Below are 15748 nucleotides of genomic sequence, written 5' to 3' on the forward strand. Positions count from 1 at the left end.
TTGCACCTCATTCCCCATTTCTGATTTCTTTCAGATAGCCTGTTCCTCCTTTCCTCTTAACCCTCTTTAACTCTTACGATAAAGTCAAATTACACCCCCTTTTGCAGATTTTTTTCTGATCCTTCCAGCCAAGTAAGCATCTGAAGCAAACAAAAAGAAATAATTGTCATGTAAACAAAAAGAAACCATTGTCATGTAACAAGTTGTGGAACTAACTGCAACTGTCAGTTTTGGAATACAGAAGTTTAAGCGTGTTAAAGTAAGAATATCCAAGTTTGTGCAGAATAGACCCACAGTAATGTTCAATGTGATGGCTGATTCCAGTATCCACTCCAGAAGGTCCATCACCTTCTGCCAACAGAGAACCTTGAGAATAAAAGAGCTGTCTATCTGTCTTTCCCTGTCTCCCACATGACATTGTTAGAAATGTGGCAATGGACAAGGCAGGTTTTTTGAACAAACCAATACTTTGGTTCCAGTATGTGGCATTTCTTCTCCCCTCAAGGCCCAAATCTGCCTGGTCAAATACATACTTGGTCTGTATTGCTGATGTCCAGTTTAGACTTAAAATGCTTTAGGGTGGTTAATATCTTCCTTTTTATAGCTGTCCTGTATCTAAAGTTGAGGGCATAAGTAATCATAACACTAAATACAAGGAAAAATCCAGTTTTCTGTTGTGTAAGTGAGAGGTAGGATGCATTCTCTGACAGACTTGTTTATGATTCACATCAATGGTTGTCTATTATAAACAGCTTTCCAGTGATTTTCTAATTTTTCTCATGGCAAACTGAAACAGAGGGTCATTTATGATAGTCTAACGCTTTTTGTTATGTAGCTGACTTTTTCAGGTCTAATGTTTAATTCTTGATTCCATTAAAATACCAAATGGAAATTGTGTGATATTTTTGCTTTTAACATATGTTTAGGTTGCCATCAGCAGGACTGTCTCAAGAATGGAGAGGAAAGAAAGAAACTCAGCAGAAAGTAAAACCTTGCAGTGCTCTGCACTTGAGAATGTTTTCACTGTAGCTGTTGTAACTCAGTGTACTAGACTGCCTTTGGGTCCAGGTGGAGGAGAAAGACTAATTGGTAGACTACACATTACTCAAATGTTATCTTCTATGCAGAGGAGGCAAATCATGCAGGAAAACTATAAAACCTATTACTGAAATTAGTCTTCAAACAGGGGCCCCTTAAGTATCAGGAAAGGTTTTGGAGATGGATGTTACCAAGATTCATAGAATCACAGAACACAAGTTTGGAAGGCACCTCAAGGATTGTCTGATCCAAACTTTCTTGGCAAAGGCACAATTTAGATAAGATGGCCCAGCATGCTATCCAACTGAATATTAAGTATGGTCAGTGTTGCAGAACCCACGATTTCTCTGGGGAGATTATTTCAATGGCTGATTGTTCTCATTATGACAATTTTTCCTCTTGGGTCCAGTCTCTCCAGGAGTAACTTGTACCCATTATTCCACATCTTTTCCACATGACTCTTTGTTAGAAGGGAGTCTTCATCTTATTTGTAGCCACCCTTTAAATACTGGAATAAGGTGATTAGGTCTCCCTGTTATTAATATTATTAATATGGTATGTTCAACTATCTCCAGCTTATGGCTACAATATCTTGTTCTTACCTGTGCACCTGTGTTCATGAGTAGATATCTTGCCAGTGTAATACAGTGTTGCACAGCGTCAGGAGCTGCTGACAAAGTGCCGGAGTTGTGCTTGATGTAACATAGTGGCTCACAACATGTCAAACTTCCACTTTTTTGTAAGTAAGAAGTATCATCAAATACTGTGAGTCAGCTTTCCTCCTCTAAAATCTTGGAAAAGCAGCTACAAATCCTGTTCTTGTGCAGCCTAATTGTGCAAAGGAGAATGACACTCTTTAATACCAAATTTGTAGGCTTATCAAAGCCTACGTAAAAGTTTGTGTTTTGACTTAGAAGTCATTTGCAGAACTTCACCCATGGATTACTTGAAAGAATAGAGCTGTCACTAATAATATATTTTTTAAAAGCAGGTGCAAATTAAACTCTTTTGCAACAGTCTGCTGGGTAAAAGAAGAAAGAAAACAATAGAAATGGGGCAGACCGGTGAGAGGAAGCAAACAAATCTAAGGTGTTGAATTCTAGGGAAACGAGTAGCTCTCATTGTTAATAATCCTGCTTCTCTTAATTTACTGTCTTTTCCCATCCCTCAGTGTTTCTATTATCCTATAGAACGTCTTCTACGGATTTAAATCAATAGTGGACTTCCCAAGATGTTTGTTCTTCATCCAGTTTTACATACAGAACAGTTGGGAAGGTGTGAACACTAAAGGGAAACAACAATGCTAATTTCACTGTTTCTTCTTTTGTAAATTAAACTGTTTTGCATGAGTCTCTGAATATTTGGTCTTTGCAAAAAAATACCATATTATTTAAAAGTGCATTTGAAACTATCATGATTTGGCTGCAAAGAGTGTAAGTAATTTTTGGTTTCCTGGTAACATTTAGGCTCACTCTTCTAATCATTTCATGACATGTAGAGTTGATGGGGAAGGGTCTAGAATATTCCCCCATCCCCCCAGGCATTTTCACAGTGCAGCTGTTGATCACGTGGACACATTCATGTTTCCTTTACAGCTGATACCCTGCAAATTTCTGGCATGCCTGGAGCTGGTAAATGTGTTCAGAGAAAAAGGAGCTTTCTTCTTAAAAGGATGGCATGTCAATTTTCTAAGAGGTGAGGGAATCAAAAGTGAAAATGAGAGTTTCTGCAATTGTATTAAGACAATACAGACCACCAATAAAGGAGAAGAAAGTGTGTCACGCTGAGGTATATATATTTAGGAAGATGGATATCAGAAAAACAATTCAATTTCTTTAATTTTATTTCCTTAGAAGAGTTTCATAGGAAAAAAAAAAAGCTAAGCATTTCACAGGTATTTGATTTTTTCTTATACACTCAATTTTTTTTTGTAAGAGATTTTCCTTATCTGCCTCCTTAGAACTCTGTTTTACTGTGGAGTTTATTAAAATTTTGACAGCTGTCAAACTAAGGATGGGCTGAGAATGCTGCCTATCACATTGACCAACTGTGTCCCTGCTTCTTTGTGCTTCCATCTGTCTGTCCTTTTCCAGTTTTCATATTTGCCCCACTCTCATTTAAGTGTCTTTGAGACAAGTAATGTTTTTGCAAGTTGTTTTGTACAACACCTGCACAATTGCTCCTGATGCATGTCATCCACTTGGGTTTTGTTCCATTTACTAGGTTAAGTTTTCTAGCTGAAAAGCTCTTAACAGGTGAAAAAAGATTCTCCCCCATTACACTGAACTTAGGAAATCTCACATGAACACAATTAAAAATTTGATGAGTCTAAAGTGTTTAAAGAAGAATCTCCAAGGCATTAACTTCTGTCTGTTCTTGCTTCTTCACTAAAGCAGAACTCATGCCTTTATGCAAGGATTCAGTAATCTGGTCAACTAATTAACTATACATTCTGTCATATTTTGTACCCTTTCATTTAGGAGTGCATGCATGTTTCCCTCTCTAACCTAGTGAACCTAATATGAGACAATTAATTGTCATTTGAATTAATCTAACCATATTCTTTTCTCTGTCTAAGGAAATAATAAGGCTACAAGTACACATTTATTGCTCTTCAAATTACTCAGATTTTTTGTGTTCAGTGAAGCCAATTTAAGCAAAAATCTGATAAAGGAATAAATATGTACTGATGAATAAAATAATGAATACTGGGTACAGATGACACATATAAATCTAATTTTAACAGACTTAGTACCAGGAGATAGACATTTATGCTTCTGTACTCTACCTTACATAAATCATCTGATTAAGTATATTATGTATATACTCCAGCAAAGTGAACAGCTGCATCTAAGGTTAACCCTTAGAGTATATATCTGTCCACACAATCTTCTTTTTTTTATGGTAATGCACGCTCCGTATTTACCTCTGAACTTATGATCTTCCTAAACCCTTTTCAACAGGAAGAATCCAGTCTACTCTTGACTATCTGCTTTTCTACCACCTTGCTGAAGTCCATCCTTCTTGATATTTCTTACACCAGTCTTCTTCATCTGCTCCAGGCAAGTGTGTCCACAGACTGCTTTAGTCAGGCTGGGGGATGAAAGAAAACAAGAAGAGTTTCTTCAAATACATCAATGAGGAAAAGAAGAGTAGAGAAGAAGTGGGTCCACTGATAAATGAAGTGGGAGATATGATATCAAAAGATTCAGATATGTCAGAGTGGCTGCATTCCTTCTTTTCCTCAGTCTTTACTCTAAAGACTATCCCTCGGGAATCCCTGTCATTAGAAGTAAGGGAGAATAACTGGAAGGAGGAAGACTCTCCACTTGTCAGTGTGGATTGGGTTAGAAGTTGCTTGGATAAACTGAAAATGTACAAACCCATGGGCCCCGATGGTAAGCACCCATGGGTGCTGAGAGAGCTGGTTGATGTTGTTGCCAAGTGACTCTCCATTGTTTTTGAAAAATCTTGGAGAACAGGGGGTATGCCTGAGGTCTGGAAGAAAACTGATGTCATGCCAGTCTTTAAAAAGCTCAGGAAGGAAGGTTCAGGCAATTACAGACCAGTCACCCTCACCTCTATCCCTGGAAAGGTCATGGATCATCTCATACTGGAGGCCATCTCTAACCACTTGAAAGAAAAGAAGCTTATGAGGAGTAGACAGCATGGATTTATTAAGGGGAAATCTTGCTTGACTAATCTGATATCACTCTGTGAAAACATGACCAAATGGGTAGATGAAGGGAGAGCAGTGGATGTCATATACCTTGACCAGTAAAGCTTTCAACATAGTCTCCCATAACATCCTCATAACAAAACAGAAGAAATGTGGGACAGAAGACTGGACTGTGAGGTCCAGAGGGTCCAGAGTTCCGAGGATTGTGATCAGTAGCACAGAGTCAAGTTGGAGTCCTGTGGCCAGTGGTGTTCCCCAGGGATCAGTACTGGGTTCTGTTTTGTTCAATACCTTCATCAACAGTCTGGATGAGAGGATGTAGTGTACCCTCAGCAAGTTCTCTGATGATACCAAGCTGGAAGGGGTGGCTGATATGTCAGAAAGCTGTGCTGCTATCCAAGGAGATCTGGACAGGTTGGAGAGCTGGGCAAGTCAACCTTCTTACACTCAGTAAGGACAAGTGTGGAGTCCTGCACCTGGGTAGGAATAACACCAACCACCAGAAGAGATTAGGGGACATCCTTCTGGAAAGCAGCTCCATCAAGAAAGACCTTGGAGTCCTAGTGGACAGTAAATTCTCCATAGGTCAACAACGCACACTTGTGTCCAAGAGGGCCCATGGCATCCTGGCGTGCATCAGGAAAAGTGTGTCCAGTAGATCTAGGGAAGTTCTTCTCACCTTCTGCTCTGCAGTGATGAGACCACACCTGGGAATACTGTATCCAGTTTTGGACTCTTCTGTTCAAGACAGACAGGGATCTACTGGAGAAAGTCCAATGGAGAGCTACAAGGATGATTAATGGACTTGAGCATCTCTCCGTTGAAGAGAGACTGAGAGAACTGGAGCTGTTTAGCATTGAGAAAAGAAAGCTGGGACAGGATCTTATTAATGTCTACAAATATCTGAGGGGTGTGTGTCAAGAGGATGAGGCCTCTTCTCAGTAGTGTCCAGTAAAAGGACAATGTGTTTAAACTCAGAGCATAGGAAGTTCCACCTCAACATGAGAAGAAACTTCATTACAGTGAGGGTGATGGAGCACTGGAACAGACTTCCCAGAGAGGCTGCAGAGTCTCCTTTGGAGACTTTCAAAACCTGCCTGGATTCATTTCTGTGTGGCCTGCACTAGGTTATCCTGCCTTGGCTGAGGGGTTGGAGTAGATGATCTCTGGTGGTGCCTTTCAACCCCTGACATTCTATGAGTCAATATGAAAGAGATACATATCCTCTTGAACATCTTTTAGAGCATGAGAGCTGATCTTATGCTTATTTATACGTTTAATCCCACATTTCTTAAATCACATCATTGCATTGAGGGAAAAACTGTGTATACACTTGACAGTCTAGAGGCTTGGACACATTAACAAGAATAAGGAAGTTCAACCTTGTGAATTAATGAAATACAATGAAAATAAATGTCAGCTGAAAGCACGCCCCACCTACACACCAACTCAGCAAAGTGAATGAGGCAGCAGTGATCACAACGACACACAGCAAGATGCCATGGCTTCACGTTTCATTCAGTCTCTAAACAGTCATTTGATAGCACTGCAATCCAGGAATGTAGTAATTCCTCTTTGTACATTACCAAAGCACAACCTGCTCAGCTTTAAAAGCACTTCTTTTGTGAGTATTTTTTGCCCACTTCTTACTTTATGTTGTATTTTGTATCAATGAGAGGATAGAATATTTTATACAGTTTCATCAGGGAAATGACCTTTTTTTTGCTGTTGTTCAATATTTTTTATGTTCATAATAGCATAACTTCTAGAGCTGTGTCTGCATGAGATGAACTGTATTTTGCATCATTGTCTTCACCCTCACATTTGGGATTGTTACCTTCACCTCCTTCTGTTACTAGCCCTAGGCACGTTATCACATATCCACATGCATTCTGTCACATTTCATTCTTTTACTGAATAAAAAAGTGTTCAGAAGATGAGAAATAAATGTCTGGATTGAATTCTGTAGATATGTATGCAGATTCTTCGTGCAGATTTTTCCCCTTCCTGCATGCAGGTGGCAGTTGTGGGAAGAAGATGGCTTAATTTTTTTTCCATCTTTCTTTTGTGGAAACCATATGGGGCTTTGCACAAGTCTGTTTTTATATAGCACTTCTTGTATGCAATACCACAATCAGCTCCAACTTTATGGGAAGGACAGTAAGTTCTATCTATCACAGTAGATACAGGATGGATTCAACAACAGGACACCACAAAGCAGCTCCAATGGACTACATTTGGTTACTCCAAAATCAGCAACCCTAAGAGGTGGGGACCCTAGCTCTAAAACTTCTCTCGTTCCTCTGGGGGCACAGTGGTAAAAACTGCTGCTCTCTGGCAGGGTTGGAAGGAATCTCAGTGTGAAGTGCTTTTCTTTACATGTCCTCTATATGGAAAAGGTCATGAAACCCCTCTAATGAAATGGGTTTAGAGTCAAAAGCTGAATTTTCAGAATTCCAGCCTTCAGTATGATGATTAAAATTAATTTCAATAGAAAAAATCCCCCCAGAAACCTGTCCTCAAAGACTGTGTTTTTCAAGGCTTGACTTGCATATTACCCACACCTGTTCGTTTTTGCTTTTGCTTGAGTATGGATACCTTTCACTATAGTTTTTTACTTCCTAGTCAGTTTTATAGACTGCTCCACTATGGCAAGTTATTATCACTGCTATTATCCCAATGGAGTTACACAAGGTGAATGAGGGTAATCCTGCACTAGCATCTAGTCTGAGTATCAAGATGGAGGACAGTCTCAGGGAGTAACCTCATATAGGTATTGCATCCAGTCCTAGCCAAGCATATACAAAAATATTTCTTTATGATTTTGAAGCAAAACTTCAGTGGAGCCAGGCAATCTTTGGGTTAGCTGTAGACTGAACTGAGAGATGGAATACTAATTACTCTGAAGGGAGAATTCTGTTTCCCACTTTACTAATTTCTACACTGAAAATTAGTATGTCTTTCCTCTCATGAATCATCTACTACATATTAACTACATATTGTGCCAATCTTCACTTAGCAGATGATGATCTGGTATATATTTTATGCTGAAAACTGTGACCCAATTAGTTGATATGAAGAAATAAGGGATGCAAAGTTTTCAAGTAAGTCAGGTCCACTCAGTCAGCAATACAGTGTAATTGAGTGTACCCTTAGCAAGTTTGCTGATGATACCAAGCTGTGTGGTGTGGGCAATGCTCTGGGGGAAAAGTATGACATCCAGAGGGACCTCGACAAGCTTGAGAGTGGGCCCACATGAAGTTCAACAAGTCCCAGTGCAATGTCCTGTGCATATGGGTTATGGGAACCCCAAGCACCAGTACAGGCTGGGCAGAAAATGGAGTAAAAACAGCCCTGTGGAGGACTTCGGGGTGATGGCTGATGAGAAGCACAACATGAGCTAACAATGTAAACTTGCAGTCCAGAAAGCCAGCTGTATCATGGGTTGCATTAAAACCAGTGTGGTCAGCGAGTCAAGGGAGGGGGTTCTACCCCTCTACTCTGCTCTTCTGAGACCCCACCTGGAATAATGTGTCCAGTTTTGGAGCCCACACCACAGGAAGGACATGGAGCTCTTGGGCTGAGTGCAGAGGAGGGCCACAAAAATGGTCAGAGGGCTGAAGCACCTAGTCCTGCTATGGGCCAGGATAAAGCTAATTTTCTGTCTTGTACTTTTGCTTCCAGCTAAGTCTCTTGAAAGTAGTTGCACTTGCTGAAATAAACAGCAAGTCAGCTCTCAGTCAGCATCTGCTTCTAGGACTGATAACACTTGATGTTTATAGTTACAGCCAGAGACTGGTGTGCAGAACCAAGGACACTGCTCAGCTCTGAGGAACATTTTGCCCTCTGGAAGGAGAAAAGGAGTAAAAAGGTCCCACCTGCAGCCCTCCTTTGGGCAGGGATGGACAAGATTGACGCCAGAATTGACCAAACAGAGTATTCTACCCCATACAGGTCATACTCAGTAGAAATTTGAGGGATCACAAGGGTCAAACCCTTCCTGCTTCCCCTTCTTTGCCTGTCCTTGTTTGCTTCAGCATCCAGGGAGGATTCTGTCCATTCCTCTGCCTGTGGTCCTGATCCATGCCAGCCTGAATCTGTGTGTTCCTGCCTCCAGCTCCCCACTGCTGCTGACTCCAGGAGTCCAGCATGGACTTTCCCAGGGCTGCCCTGCAGCCTCAGTGGTGACGTGAGAGTTACTGGGGGAAAGGAGAGAAGAATGTGGTATCAATTTTCCTGTATATTTGTATATATTTAATAATTTTTCCTTTTTTATCATTACTGTTTCATTAAAGCTTTGTAGTTTATTTTCCAACCCATAAGTCTCTCTCCCTTACTCTCTCCCCTTCCTTTGTCTGGGAGGGGGATTAGTAGAGAGCATCTCTCATTTGGTTTAATTGCAGAGCCAGTGTTAAATAGTGACACACCTCTTTGATGAAGACAGGCTGAGAAAGTTGGGGTTGTTCTGCCTGGAGAAATGAAGGGTCCAGGCATACCATATAGTGGCCTTCCAGGATCTGAAGGGGGCCTGCAGGAAAGCTGGAGAGGGCTTTTTTACAAGGACATTTAGGGATAGGTAAAGGGGTAATGGCTTTAAACTGGAAGAAAGTAGATTTAGGTTAGATATGAGGAGGAAATTTTTTAGGGTGAGGGTGATGAGACAGTGTTACAGGTTGCCCAGGGATGCTGTGGATGCCCCCTCCCTGGAAGTGTTCAAGGCATGCTGGATTGGGCTTTGGGCAGCCTGCTTGAGATGGATGTGTCCTTGCCCATGCACAGGTTTGGAACTAAATGTTTTTTAAGGTCTCTTTCAACCCAAACTAGTCTATGATTCTATGACTATCTCTTCTGCATTTTTTGTACACATGAATAGCATTTTCCTAGGTTAGTATTCTTTATAGTATAGTATAGTTAATATTCTTTATGATATATAGTGATTGTTCATACCATATTATGTCAATATTACTGTTCACACAAGGAAGAAATGTAGGTCTGAGCCCTTTAGTCCGTTAGCATTCTTCTTTAACCAAAGAAAAATATTTCTCTGTGTTTGGATTATGTTCAATTGCAACTGAGAGATTATTGTTTGTCTTTCAGATTCCATTCACATGAGTATCTTTTCATAACTGATATATGATAATTTTTATTACATGCTCTCAAGACTATGTAATGTGAAAAGTAATATTTAGATAGCCAAATATCTGACACAAAAAGTATACGACTGTCACACACACGCATGCATAAAAATCCAAGACATCACATCTCCCAAGTTGCTCATTTCTTTCCCTTTCACTGTTTTTGTTGGTTTCCTTTCAGTTAATACAACTGGAGATGTTTGGCCTATGACACATGTCAAATAAGGATAAGAACCCTCTACATGGAAGTCAGTTTTCTAATGTAAATGAGCAGATATGTAAACCTCAGCTGTTTCCCTATACTATACATATCTTTAAGATGCCAGATTATGCAAGTGAATGTGCAGGAGATAACTTCTACATGCAAGAACCCATTTATGAACATTAAACAATTTGTGTGTGGAAAATAAATTATGTTTAAAGCATGCACTTTGGCATGTACACACTTTTCCACAGTAACTGATGGAATAAATATTGAATACTTCATCTAAGGACACAAAATATGGATCTGTCTAAAGTGATTAAAAAAGGAGTAGAGAACAAAGGATTTTAATTTTTTTTTCTCTTACAATATTTTAGTAGTTTCTGAGTATCTTATTCTGTGCACTGTCTTGCTTAAACTCGATGTAATGATAAGAATGCTTAAATAATTTGGTTCTAATTATTTTTACATTGCAGTTGCTGGGGTAATTTTAAGTAGCTAGAACTTAGGTTTGGAAGCATTTAGCTACTCCATTTCTATCTGAATTAATTTATAATACTATCTTAAACCTTCTATTTATCACTTTTTTTTTTTTTTTCTTGAAAGATATACTTCTGGGAATATGTTAATTTTAATATTCCATAATATGACTCCCGAAAGGCCTAAATGTTTAAATATTAGAGCTCAGTGGGACTATTCTTAATCTTTGCTATAATAATAAATACTGAATGTCAGATCTTTTCAAAGATCCAAATTGTAAACTGTTTTTATCACACTAAAATGAGTGGAAGGTCTGCATGTGTACATATGACAGGAGGGAGCTGTTATACCAAATATAGCTTGTAAGGGTAATTAGAAAGGATTAATTTACTTTGTGTGGCTTTGAGAGAAATTAATAATATATTGTGTTTCCATGAATTACAGAGTTCAGAATTCTTTACTTTCGCTGGAGCAGAATTATCTCCAGAATTTGCATGCTCAAGCAGTTTTAGGTACGTGTCTTTGAAGAAGTAATCAAAAACAAACCTGAAGTTTTCGCTGTCTGAAGCTTATTCTTATTGCTACTGCCTTTTTGCATGAAATTTTGAATATTGAATATATTTTCTCCCTTTTTCTTTAATATTCATGCAATAGAATTTATTTTCAAGAGTCAAGTGGAATAAGTTATCCATGTGTATATTTTTATGTATATATACACCAAGATTTAGAAGCCTGTGCCAATGGAATTAACCCACGTTATGGTTGGTTTAGATGTGTGCTAGCAGGTACATTTTGAGGCAGAGAGGCTCAGACTTAAAGGGCTTTTTTCAGTTCTAGGTGGGAAGCTGGTTAATCAAGCTGTTTTACTACTCATTTGCTCCCATAGTTTTATGCAAGTTACATTTTCCTTGCTTAGTTCCACCCTTCTTGTGCAAAGCCTCTGGCTCAGCAGTCTAAGTTTGACCTATCTGACTTTGCCTGTTTCCTTTCTGCTGCATGGCAGTTCAATAAAGGCACCGTGCAAGCAATCCCCTTTCTAGCGTATTGCCATCTGGACAGAAACTGACATGAACTTTCTAGGAAAGCTGAGATGTGGTGTAATATCTGAATTCACCTACAGTCAGCAACTTTAAGGTGTTATCTCTGAAAAGCAGAGGGGATTAAGTGGATGTGCCAGGAAAGAATTAATGGAATATCCACTTTAACGCTCTCCTAAGAATGAAGGCACATTCTGCAGAAATCCAGTCCAGTATGTGTGTTAGAAGCAACATTTGGCTCAGCTGGATCTCCCATGAGGGTAGACTCTGCCAGAGTCTCTTTGATCTGCTCCAGTTATTGTTTGGTTAGTCCCACCTCAACAAAGAGGTTCTTTAGAAAGAAAATCTACAGGAGCTGAAATTAGACATACAGCTTCAGGGGGAAAAGAGTCCCAGAATCCCATTTGGAAACTGTTCATCTCTAGGGTTACAAGTGTATCAGATAGTATGGGAATATGTAGTTCACTGGTACTAAGGTATCAGCACTCAGCTTCTACAGATGCAGATCATAACTCTGCATTTCTTCCTACATCGTAGCTAGATGGGAATTTGCTTGAATGTAGAGTGTAGTTTGCTTATCTGGTGAGGCAGAGTCAGTCTCAGCTGTAGACCCAAGAAACCATTAAGTAGATGAGTTTTATAAGGTATATAATTGTCCTGCTTTGGGCCAGGATAAAGGTGATTTTCTGTCTTGTACTTTTGCTTTCACTAAGTCTCTTGTAAGTGGCTGAAATTAACAGCAAGTTTCTCAGTGTCTTCTTCTAGGACTGATAAGACTTGATGTTCATAGTTACTGCTAGAGACTGGTATGCAGAGACAAGGACACTGCTCAGCTCTGAGGAGCATTTTACCCTCCAGAAGGAATAAAGAAGTCCCATCTGCAGCCCTCCTTTGGGAAGGAGTGGACAAGATAGATGCCAGAATTGACCAAACAGAGTATTCCATCCCATACACATCATACTCGGTATAAATTTGAGGGATCACAAGGGCTTCCAGTTTCCGGCTTCCTGCCCTTCCTGCCTTTCCTGCTTCCCTTCCTTCACCCGTTCCTTGTTTCCTTTGACATCCTGGAAGGATTCCGCCCGTTCGTCTGCCTGTGGTCCTGACCCGTGCTAGCCCATATCTGTGTGTTCCAGCCTCCAGCTCCCAACTGCTGCTGACTCCAGGAGTCCAACCTGGACTTTCCCAGGGCTGCCCTGCAGCCTCAGTGGTGACGTGAGAGTTACTGGGGGAAAAGGGGAGAGGGAATGTGGCATCATTTTTCCTGTATAATATTTATATATATATTATAAATATATATTATTTATATATATATTATTTATATATATATATGTATATTATTATATATTATATAAATATAAATATATATATTTGTATATATTTAGTAATTTTTCCTTTTTATCGTTACTGTTTCATTAAAGTTGTGTAGTTTAGTTTCCAACCCATAAGTCTCTCTCCCTTATTTTCCCTCCTTTCTTTATCAGGGAGCAGAGAGAGATTAATAGAGAGCATCTGTCACTTGGTTTAATTGCCAGGCCAGTGTTAAACCATGACAATAATTTTGTGAGGCAGAATAAAAAAAGTGACAGCTACCCAAAAGTGGTTATAGAGTGACTATAGGGATTGTAGAAGGAAGTCTTTCCACCTATGAAACACCTATAAAACATTAGTAGGTGATTTATAATGTTCTTTAGTGGGAAAAGACACTTAGGATAGGCCCTACCATGCTTAATGCTGCCATCTAAAAGATGTTCACTCTTAGTTGTGTAGGTGTCTTCAATACACAATCTGTGTATTGAAGAGGCCTCTCTTGAGCTGAAAGCTCATGAATGAGAAAAATAATATCTTTTCATTCATTTGAACACAGGTTTTTAGACAGCTAATTTTGAGGAAATATAGGTCACTTCATGCAGAAAATCTTAGGTGAGAAAAAGCATACATTTTTTCACAAAAATGGCTTCACAGAGGATGAGAAATATCTCAGATCCTAAGACATCAAAATAACCAAATGCTAGTAATATACCAGGCTTGTGTTTAACTATGCCATCAGCAGGTCGGACTATTTTATCTGTGGAAAAGTGACTGCTGCCTGTTGCTTAAACCAGGGGCTACACCTGTCTCTTTGATACAGTGGTGGCTCCCAGTCTTCTCCAAGTGTCACTTTCCGAGTGTGGAACTTCTGTGTTTCCACGTTTGTCAGCAACATGCATCACCAAAATGGTATCTTCATATTTCAGTGCAGTCAAGGCCCCTTAAAGAACAGGGTTGCAAGTGTGAAAGAGAGATATGCTGTTCCCTAATGGCTTATTACCATCGCATTTGCAATTCAGATCAGTTCTAAATTGACTGAAATTTTTAAACACATAGCAGGCAGTTTAAACTAATGATTGTCTGGAGGTTCACATCTGACATGAACTAAGCTTCTGTCCAAAACAAATTGCAAATAATTCCTCCCTTAGAGTCAAAATGTCACTTTTTTTACACTGTACATTTTTGCCAGGTTTTGTCAGTTACATTAAAAAACCCGCCACAATGAACTCTGCAAAAAACCTGCGACCCACTGAATGTTCTGAATTAGAAAGCTGAGTGACACCATGGTTGCTCCCCATGACCCCCCTTTATTTACAATAAGGGATATGCATGCCTGGTGCTCTGTAGCCTGATGAAAACTCCTCCAATCCCCCCCCCTTCCCGAACTTCCCCAAGCCCCTCACTCAGCCTGGGCTGAAGGCCCCAGGGGCAGCGGTAGGCCTGCGTTGCCTAGCAACCCCCAGCAAGCAGTGGGGCCTTCACCCCAGCCTGCCTGGGCCTGGCAGCCTCTCCCTCCCCATTGCTCCCAGGGTCGCTCGCTAACCCCTCTTCAAACTGGGTTGGTTTGCCTTGGTCACCTTCCCTGTCCCCAGCTTGCTCAGGCCTACAAAAATGTGGTCCTGGAATCAGGGTGCCAAGGGTGGCTGTGGCACGTTGGAGGGGTGAGGAGCACCACATGGATTAGGTGCCATAGGCCCTAATGCTGCGGGCATGCTGAGCATTGAGCTCTTTGGTGAGCAATGCCTTGTGCTGACACAAAGCTGCCTTTCCTTCTGGCCTTGGAAGTGTAGTATAACAACCATAGCCTGCATTGTTTCCATTTTTCAGCACACTGCCTTGCAATGGCTGCTTTAAGTTGCAATTCAGAGGCTGGGTTCAGTTCCATCAGGTTTTCAAAGTCCATAGGTTTGATGGTGATACAAGGGGAACATCTTTAAAAATGTCCAGTGGGGTGGAAAAGGATGATTTTAATATGTGATTGAAATTTGGTTTCCCTTGAAAGAAAAAATAAATCTGAGGGTTCTTGTTTGAGAAATCCTGGTAACTTTCAGCTACTTATACAAAATGGTGATTAGGGAAGTTTTTACTAATTTCTAAAGGGAATAAGCTTTTGTAGAAAGAGAGAAAAAAATAATTAGTCCAGTTTTCTCTGGTGTAAACCTTACTTCTGTTTATGTGCTAGCCACAGGGATAAGATTTGGCACAGTTTCTTCTTTACCGATGATGTACCAGATATCTTTGTTAGATGTTACTTGAAAGTCAGTTTTACCCATGGCTATTTCTGGACTAAAAAAAAACCAAAACAAATTGTTTTTCAAAAATTAAATCTAAAACCCCTCATGTTCATCAATCTACTTGTTTAGTTGCTATTTATGTTTTCAGCTTGAACTGTGTAGTGATAGACTCAGAATTTCTGTACAACACAGAATTTCTCAAAAGGTCTTGCATATCACATTGACATACTTACTGATTTTTTTTTGTCCCTTTCTTCCACTGAGAAATATTTCTTGAACTGTTAAAATGATGGTTTGATGGAGATGAAGGAATATTTTCCCATGAGAGACTGTTGAAATGACATGCTTCATACCTCCTGAAATGGCAATTTCACTGATAACTTTAATTTTCTTTCTGAAAATTGTGAATCCAGAACTGGTTGCAGTCAATACATGGCATCATTTCCACAGTTTGATTTAGAATGTTTTTGTATTTTTAGAGAGGGAAAGGATAAACACAATTAAAAGAGACTTTTTTTTGTTAAATGTCAACTTTCCTATTAAGAATTCAATGCATGTAAAAAAATGACACCACATTTTTTGGTGTTGTTTTCTTTTGTTTTTACTGATAGGAGATAGGAAATGTAAAAAAA

Source organism: Calypte anna, chromosome 2, assembly GCF_003957555.1.
Source record: "Calypte anna isolate BGI_N300 chromosome 2, bCalAnn1_v1.p, whole genome shotgun sequence".
NCBI classification, from domain to species: domain Eukaryota; kingdom Metazoa; phylum Chordata; class Aves; order Apodiformes; family Trochilidae; genus Calypte; species Calypte anna.